The following is a 9,626-nucleotide window of genomic DNA, read 5'->3' as shown; positions in this document are numbered from 1 at the left end:
CACAGTGAGCCTGTGTATTAGTTTTCTGTTACTGCATAACAAATCACCACGACTTAGTGGCTCAAAACAACATGCATTTGTTTGCTTACAATTCCTTAGTCAGAAATCCAGGCATGGTGTGGATGGGTTCTCTGTTCAGGGTTTCGCAAAGCTGGGTTCTCACCTTGAGCTCAGGAGCCTCCTTTAAGCTTACACAGAGGTTGTTAGTAGAATCCAGTTTCTTTCTTTTTTTTTTTTTTAAGATTTTATTTTTTCCTTTTTCTCCCCAAAGCCCCTCCGGTACATAGTTGTATATTCTTCGTTGTGGGTCCTTCTAGTTGTGGTATGTGGGATGCTGCCTCAGCGTGGTTTGATGAGCAGTGCCATGTCCGCGCCCAGGATTCGAACCAATGAAATACTGGGCCACCTGCAGTGGAGCACGCAAACTTAACCACTCAGCCACGGGGCCAGCCCCGAATCCAGTTTCTTGTAGTTGTAGGACTGAGGTCCCTGTTTCCTTGAGGAGCCTGGGGAGGGCTGCTCCCAACACTTAGCGGTCACCAGCATTCTTTGCCATGTGGCCTCCGTTTTCAAAGCCCACAATGGAGAAAGTCCCTCGCATTGAATCCCTCTCACACTGTGAATCTCTTTGCTCAGGAAGAACCCAGTCCTTTTAAGGGCTCATCTGCTTAGGACAGTCCCACCCAGGAGAATCCCCCTGTCTTAAGGTCAACTGATTTGAGACCTTATTTACCTCTAGAGAACCCGTTCCCAGCAGCACCAACATTAGTGTTTGACAGACTAACTGGGGGCAAGGTGAATAACCAGGAGGTGGTTGTTGTGGACCATCACAGAACCTGCCAGCATGACCTGGTTCTTTCTTTGTGTTTAGTTGGGTCATGATTGGAAATTGAAAGTCAAATAAATAGATTGTTGTGAATGATAATAAAATGCATCCTGTCTGTTAGCCATGGAAATTCTCTTAAAACTTAAAACCAAAGGACATATTTAATATCTTATACAGTAGTCCACCTTATCTGTAGGGATACACTGCAAGACCCCCATTGGATGCCTGAAACCTCAGGTAGTACCAAACCCTATATATACTGTGTTTTTTCTTATACATGCTCTTGCACTTTGGAGCGATTGTTAAGTAAAATAAGGGTTACTTGAAGACAAGCACTGGATACTGGGACAGTTGATCTGATAATCAAAACGACTACTAAGTTACTAATGGGCAGGTAACATATACAGTGTGGACATGCTGGACAAAGAGATGATTCACATCCCAGGTGGGACGGAGCAAGATGACACAAGATATCATCACACTACTTAGAATGGCACAAAATTTAAAACTTACTGTTTATTTCTGGAGTTTTCCATTTAATATTTTCAGAGCACAGTTGACTACAGGTAACTGAAATGGCAGCAAGCAAAACCATGCATAAGGGGGACTACTGGAAGTAATTTAGAGCAAACAAAAGTTAAAGAGCAATAACTCACTCTCTCTTTGGACATTTTATTAGTTCTGTACCACAGCATAACAGATTATCTAAAACTTACAAGCTCAAAACAACAAATGTGTATTATCTCCCAGAGTTTCCCAGGGTCAAGAATCCAGGAGAGGTTTACCTGAGCACTTCTGGCTCAGGGCCTCTCTCAAGGTTGCAGTCAAGTTGTCAGCCAAGGCTGCATCATCTGATGGCTTGACTGGGGTTGGAGGATTCTGAGGAAACATGGCTCACTCATATGGCTGTTGGAAGACCCTTCATTTCCTTCTTGGATAGTCCCATGAGGCCTCAGTTCCTAGCCATGTGGACTTTTCCATAAGTTGTCTAATGACTAGGTAGTTGTCTTCCCCCAAAGCAAGTGATCTGAGAGAGAGAGAGAGAGAGAGAGAGCAACCAAGATGGACACTGCAATGTGTTTTATGTCCTAGACCCAGAGTCACACACCATTCCATCAGCCTTATTCTGTTAGTTAGCAGTGAGTCCTTAAGTGCATCCCACACTCAAGAAGAGGGAATTAACCTATACCTCTAGAAGCATGTTAAAACCAAAATTAGTAGCTGGCCCTATGGCTGACTGGTTGAGTTTGTGTACTCCACTTTGGCAGCCCACAGTTTTGCCAGTTCTGATCCTGGGCATGGACCTAGCACTGCTCATTAAGCCATGCTGAGGTGGCATTCCAAATAGCAGAACTATAAGGACATACAACTAAAATACACAACTAAGGACTAGGGGGATTTGGGGAGAAGAAGGATAAAAAAAAATTAGCAACAGATGTCAGCTCAGGGGCAATCTTGAAAAAAAAAGAAAAACAAAATTAAATAAATATTATCTCTGGATTTTGTAAAAATCAATACTACTTCTATCTGATTCTTTTTCTTTAATGCTCTACATTTCTCTTTTGGAAAATAATGATTAAAAGTTTGAGACAGAGAAAGGAGATACAACCATATTTGTAAGTTTTTCTTGCAATTGCCTTTAATAATAGTGTTCCCTTCAATAAGTTGCAACAAAGTTGAGAACATATAGTAGGTAGATCAAATAATTTTAAGACATGGATGCCATAACAATAATGCCTTTAAAATAATTATCTTTGTTTTTCTTTAGAAGTTTCAAATTTAGTTTGTTAAGAATTGGCTAAAATGCCAATTTTCTTACTCAACATCATCTTCAAAGATAGTTGCCTAATGAAATTGCTGTTCAGTTAGAAAAATGTGAATCTCATACCTCAGTCTACACACCTAGCTTAGCATTCTGACAACAATTTTGGTGGTGTAGGAGGAAGACAATTCCTCTACCTATTCTAGATTCTTTTGGCTGGGCTACAAATTAAATTGACATTAGGCAGAATAACAGGAGAAAAGTCAAGTTTAATAGCATGCATACATGAGAGAAACCCAGGAAAACTGGGTAACTCAGCCAAAATTGCTAGCTGTCACCTTAAATATCATCTTCAGCTAAAGACCAAGGAGAATATTGCGTTGGGGGGAGTCAGTTATGGGAGATTAGCAGAAAATCCCAGTAAACAAGAGTAAAGTTATGCAGATTTAAATCCTTGACTTCTGCATTGATAAGAGTTTCTGGAGATAAGATCATCCCCCCTCTTCCTGGTACAGAGAGGGAGGCACCTTTAGAAATGGAGATTTCCCTTACAAATGCAAATGTCTCTTACAAAGGCTAACTTCTACTTGATTTTCAGAGCTCTTCCCATGTCTGACATTTTTAAAAAAATAACCAGCCAAAAATAATCCTTATATGAAAGAGACACATTTTGGGGTGGCCAAATCTGATCCTCTACACTCTCACCTTTGAAACTTTAAGAAGTTTTATAGTCCAGAAGCTGAGTGGTAGATTGTTCCATCTCACTGGACACATTTCTTAGTACCGATAATAGATCAGTGCAGTCAAATTCATTTCAGGAGGCAGTGATGTAGATGGGCTCCCAAAGTTAGGCCTATATTGTGTGAGCAAGCAATCAAGTATTTAATAAGAAGAATTTCTATGGAAACAAAAATAAAAATAAGGTTAATGGTTGGAGCAAATTATTGACCAGTTTCTGAACCCAGGGGGCAGCTAGTCAAGAAGATTTTTAGATGTCAGGGTCAAAGCATCTTTTGCAGTTTGAAATGCCTCTGATGATGTCATCGGGCATTCAGGTATTCCTTTGAATGGCTTACACAGCAACAGGCATGCTATCTTGGTGATCTCTACAAAGTTTCTATCAAGCTATCCAGCTTCAGTTTGCAGGGCTTCAGGAAGAAGGGTGGTCTCAATTCTCAATGATTTCAAATAAAAGATTGAAAAAATTAGCTTGGAGATTTGTAGCCAGATATTTTAGGAGACTAGAAAAATTCAGGATCCAGTCAAGTTTACAGATAGAAAACAAAAACCTCAAACACAATTAACAGAATAGTCTGTTAATTCTTTGAGTATTAGAAGTCAAAGTCAACAAATGTGTATTATAGTTTTCACTGAAACATAATTTTTCTCTCTAAAGTTTATCTCATTTTTACCAAAGATAGCCAAACTAAGACTGATTGGTTTTTAAAATAAGTCTAATTTCAATAAATTTGGCCCAATTATTTACACAAGTACAGCAAGAGTAGAATTGATCATATAGGCTCTTTTAAATCTGTTTTGCTAGAACCTTTTATAAGGAATCTCAGATTGAACTTTAAAGGCCTCTTGAGGCCAGGAAAGCCAAGCCAAGGACTTTGTCATCAGACTTTACCTGCAATACCTATATGTTTGAGTGAATTGTTCTCTTCTTTTGAAGTTCCCCAAAATATTGAGGTTCCTTGCACCTGCCAGATAACTAACCTTCTTTATTTACTTGATAAGGTTGCTGGGAACCCTGTAAACAAGCTACCAGGCCAATATTTCCAAGTCACTTTATTCCATAAAGTCTGATCTTTGTTTCTCAAAAGCTACCTGGTATATCAGAGTCTATGCATGTTTCTCTCAAATATGACATTCCAGTCAAAGCTTTGCTGATATAAATCAATGTTTCCAATTGTGTCCTGTTATAAGGAGAACAGATTCTTATTGAACTTATGCAAATAACTATATTGCCATGAAAATAACAATACTCACTCACTAAGAGTTCTTAAATTCTGGAGTAATCAGGTGGGGAGAAAATTAAAAATATTTCAATTTTTCTTACAAAAATATAATATACCAAATTGTTATAAGTCATGGTTGGCTTGAGAGAAAAGATAAAAAGATTTCCTTAAATCTGAAAAAAAACCCCAAAAATATGAACAATATTTCAAAAAATTTATAAACATTATAATTATCCTTATTAGTTCATTCAGTCCTATATAGTCAACTCTTGATCTTGATCTTTTGTTAGCAGTTTCGTGAAGTCATCAGTTTCTTCATTAGCTTTGTAATTTTTTACCCACTTCAGTTTTATGATCTGAAAGTTTATCAGAAACCTGTATTCTACACTAAGCGTCAGAGTCTTGCTTATGAATCTCTCTGAATATGAAACATATTTGCAAAAGCATCAGAGTAAACCAATAACTGTGTAAATTATAAAAGACTTAAAAATAACAATTGACAAGGAAACTTGGTTATTTCTGTGATATACAACAATTTAAGATCATAATTAGAATTATGACTGATAACCAAGACAGATCAGAATTTTAGGAATGTTATATAATTTTTAAATACTTATATCAATACATTTACCCACACAATATCATAGGTCCCTATGAAACAATGCTTAGTTATCCATTTATCCATTTAACCATGGTGACACTTCAAGATTTTTAGGCAAATGCAGAAGATTAAATAGCTGTAAGAAAAACTTTAGCACTTGCAGTTAAAGACCTGATAAAAACAATACAGGAAATTTATTTTGATAAAACACAAAATTCCTATCCTTCTAGTAGACCACTCAAAGGAAAAACCTTTCATAATCTCTTTACCAAGAGCAGACTAAAAGTGTAAGAAAATTATCCTTTTAAGAGAGAGGAAAAAACAAATTTTAGTTTTTCACTAGCTTAATTTGATATTAAATCTCATTTACTTAATTCAATTCATTTTAATTTTAGCAAACTTGACCATGTACAATTCTTTTCTCAGGGTTCCTCCTTCAGAATCCTTTTATAACTTTCTTTTTACATTCAGAATTTGTCCCATGCCTTCTTTTTCTCCTCTTAGTACTTTCGGACAAATTTATCTCTCAACCAAACCAAAATATTTCTGTTCTTTATATTTTCTTTACTGAAAACATATATCTTACTATCCTTGAATACCAACATGTTTTCCTTAATTTTTAGTAGCTTTAATCATACATTAGAATTTTTAACCCTTAGAAAATAATTTTTAAGTGAAAACTAAGTAAGCAATTATAAAGTTTCTTTTACATTAGCTTTCTGTGGCTTGACAAGTTTATAAACACTTTTATAATTTCTAGAAACATGTTACTTTATAGTAAAATCTTTTAATAAAACACAAAGCTTCTTTAGCACTTTTTAATTTCTTTGTTATAAGAAGCCAAAAGTAGGTAAACCTATATTTAATAATTAGTGTCTAATATTTTGTCTTATTTGGAAATGATCTAGATAGTCAGTGAATTTTCATCATTTAAATTAATCCAGAAAAACCTCAACGTTTTAAGTTACCAGAGAGATTTGGGAAGTTATCTTAAATACACATTTCATAACACACGATTATTGTTAAAAAGTTCACCCAACACTCTTATCTTTTCCACATCTACTTAGTTTACCTGTTTCCAATAATTACTTAGATTGCCTATAAAGACTTTGAGAAACCAGACAAAATCAGCTATCATTTTAAGTTATTATTTTTGTTAAGGAGTTTTGTAATAAAGATAACATCAACTTATTTGACCAATAAATGTAGAATAAAGGCTGCATGTCTGCAACACATCTAACGTTGATAACTTCGAGAACATGTCCATTTTAATCAAACCAACAATCTTAAATAAGGTTTCATTTACCAAAGATTATTTCATCTCACATTAACTTGAAAGACATTTGGGTTCGTTTTTATTACATTTAGAAATAATCTAAGTGCTTCCTTTAAGCCAATTAAACAGAGCTCTTAATTTTGGCCATACCATCAGAGGCAAAATATCACACATACATAACATACATATAGACACACATGAACAAGCAAGTAGACACATAGACCTTCTAGCTTCCCAAATTTTTGTTATGAATCAGGTGCAATACAAATACACTAGTTTCTGTGAAACATTTGCATTTCAAAGGATGGCTTTAGGTCCTAGAGAAGATGGGAGTAGAAAATCTACATCATAAAGGCACAGAGAAAGCACTCAAGCTTTCTTCAAGATGGAGTTTCTGGGGCATATTTGCCTTATCAGTTTCTAACGTCTCAATCTCTTGTGTCAGTCAACATCTAGGAGCATTTTGGGAGGAATGGGGGAGGCTTTGGGATTGGGAAAAGACAGGTGAACTTTGAACTGCTTTCTAGAAATATACCTCCAGCCTTGCAGAGATTTGAAAGACAAAGACAGTTGCTTCCAGTTCCTCAAAGAACCAGATTACAGCCTGAATGACAAAAAAAGAGGTTGCCCCCTTCCAGCTACATTTTTCCAATTGTTTCTCTATATTTGGGAAATTTTTAACTTAACAGGTGAATCACAACATTTTGTGTTCTAAAACCTCAGGACAAAGCATCACACCTTTAAAAGTCCGTACAAAGTGTTTAACAAAGGCCGCCTTTCTAAGTGTACCATTTAAGCCTAGAGCAATATACCTTGTGGGGGGGCTTTTTTTCCTTTGATTAGCACCTGATATTACCCTCTAGTTTTTGTCTCATACAGTGTGAGCTCAGGCAACCCTATTGACTTCCCTTTGCTATGCTTAATTGACATTGTCTGAAGGGCAAATTTATATGATTTATATGCTGTCTTACAATCAAGCAGGGGAAATGTTCCCCAGTGAGTCACAATATTTATCCCCACAATACAACCTATAACACAATCAGGCAAAAGAGATACAATCACTTCCCATGAAGTCCATAAATATATCAATTTCTCTACAAAATTTCATCTAAATTCCATCAACTCATATCTCTAATCTCAGCTTTCACTAGGACTTTATCAATAGGTCTTGGTCTTATAATTTTGGACAGGGGAAGCATTCCCAATCATTTTAAAATATACTCAGGCAAAGTTGATATAACCTCTCTATACAAAATTAGCTCAAAGATTCCAACATTTAGAATCTTATCAGCACTTATACTTTTACATTTTTTCACTTTAACTGTAATCTGAGCAAGGGTCTTAAGGCTACTCAATATATTTTTTCTATTTCCTTTTTTTAATTTGGTCTTTTTATAAGTACCAATAAACAATTATGATGAGAGCTCTCACATGTTTTTTCCCAATTTAGAAGTTTTTCCAATTTAATAGATCCATCATCTGGCCACATGGACGAGTAGGATTTTTTTTTTTTTAAGGATTGGCACCTGGGCTAACAACTGTTGCCAATCTTTTTTTTTTTCTGCTTTATCTCCCCAAACCCTCCCTGTACACAGTTGTATATCTTAGTTGCATGTCCTTCTAGTTGTGAGATGTGGGACGCCACCTCAACGTGGCCTGATGAGCGGTGCCATGTCCACGCCCAGGATCTGAACCCTGGGCCACCGCAGCGGAGTGTGTGAACTTAACCAGTTGACCACGGAGCTGGCCCTGAGTAGGATCTTAATAGCAACTCATACCAATAAGCTTAACCATGGATGCAAGAGACATCCACAAAAGAGATCCAGAAAGTTTACTCCCAAAAATAGTGAAAGAAAACAAAGGCCGTCATTGCACAATAAGCAGCAAAGGTTGAGACAACAAAGGGCCTTTTATGAAAGCAATTGGGACCGCTTATGACAAACTTTTCTGAAAGCTGACAGAGCTGGACAAAAAGAGTGTGTCCCAGAACCCCAGTCTACTTGGCTGGGCACCAAGATGTTTGCTGGTACATGCATCCTCTGGATGGCAGAGACCAGAGAGGTCACAAAGCCAAGCTCCCAAGACACAGAACAAGACAAAAGGAGAAACCTCATCTAACATGCACATTAACAGGTTCAGCTAAGCCTTGGATCTCTCGGAGCCAAATTAATACCTGGGAGGGAGGTGCTGTGGGTTTGGGGAATGTTGTTACTGAAACCAAACTGGATTTGCCTCCTGGTGAGTTAAGTCAGACTCTCCACCAGAAGTAAAGTTGTCTCGCAAAGTAAGGTATATTTGCAGCAAATATGAGACCATGAGGAATCATTTCCAAAGTTATGGCATCCCTAAGCAAAGGGAAGCAGATACCTTTCATTTAGGATGGGGGATGAATATTCAAAAGGGAGAGGTGGGTATTCGCTTGTGCAGGCTCAGCTGGAAAACATGCTTCCACATACACAGCAGGTTATGTACTAGGGCCTAAGCTCCTCCCCAAGAGACTTTAGCATTAAAAATGAGGCAAAGGTCATAGGCATAGCTCTTGTAGTAAGACTTGCTCTGCTTCAGGGTGGTTGGTGATTTCATCCCCTTAACATAGCAAAAGGGAGAAGAACAATTTGGAAAAACAGTTCAATGCTTCTAAACCCAGCATTGGGTTCCTTGGGGAAACTAATCAGTGACAATGTGTGTGGTTTTACAGAGTACCTCGTCATTGCACGGATATTTTCTTGACATTGATGGGGGACCTGTGGCATCTATCTAGTTCCATGAGCTGGCTTATCCTTTCACGGGAGACTTCTTGAGGTGGCAAGCACCCTAATGGCTCTTAACTACTCTACCCATGCCCACCAAATTTGCAGCCTTTTTGGTTTCTAAGATTCCCTCAGCAATAGCTCTCACCTCATGTGCATATTCCCAGAAAACAGGCTTATAGACAAAATAAGGCGGAGACAAGGAAAAATAGTGACTATTTCTGGCAGGAAAAGGATCAATAGCCAATGAGTACTGAAACCAGATCCTAGAGTCACTGAGTCCAAGAAGCTAGCTTCACCAATATTTTCTCCTGCTAATCTAAATTTAGAAAAGGAAACAAACTCAAAACTCTTGTTTCCATTGGACCCTGCAGGCAGAGATCTGGGAGACAGACATGGTAAGAACTCATCTCCTGCCACTCTTGTCAGAGGTCCAGAATCTCTCGGCTG

General features: G+C 37.5%; 1 protein-coding gene across 25 annotated transcripts in view; it reads right to left on the bottom strand.

The window, feature by feature from the left end:
* LOC106825028 (class I histocompatibility antigen, Gogo-B*0101 alpha chain) overlaps nucleotides 1-9,626 on the bottom strand; it is a 192,503-nt gene that overhangs the window by 149,803 nt on the left and 33,074 nt on the right. The gene's annotated exons all lie outside the window — the stretch shown is intronic.

Source organism: Equus asinus, chromosome 8, assembly GCF_041296235.1.
Source record: "Equus asinus isolate D_3611 breed Donkey chromosome 8, EquAss-T2T_v2, whole genome shotgun sequence".
NCBI classification, from domain to species: Eukaryota; Metazoa; Chordata; class Mammalia; order Perissodactyla; family Equidae; genus Equus; species Equus asinus.
This window is presented reverse-complemented; position numbering and strand designations above follow the sequence as displayed.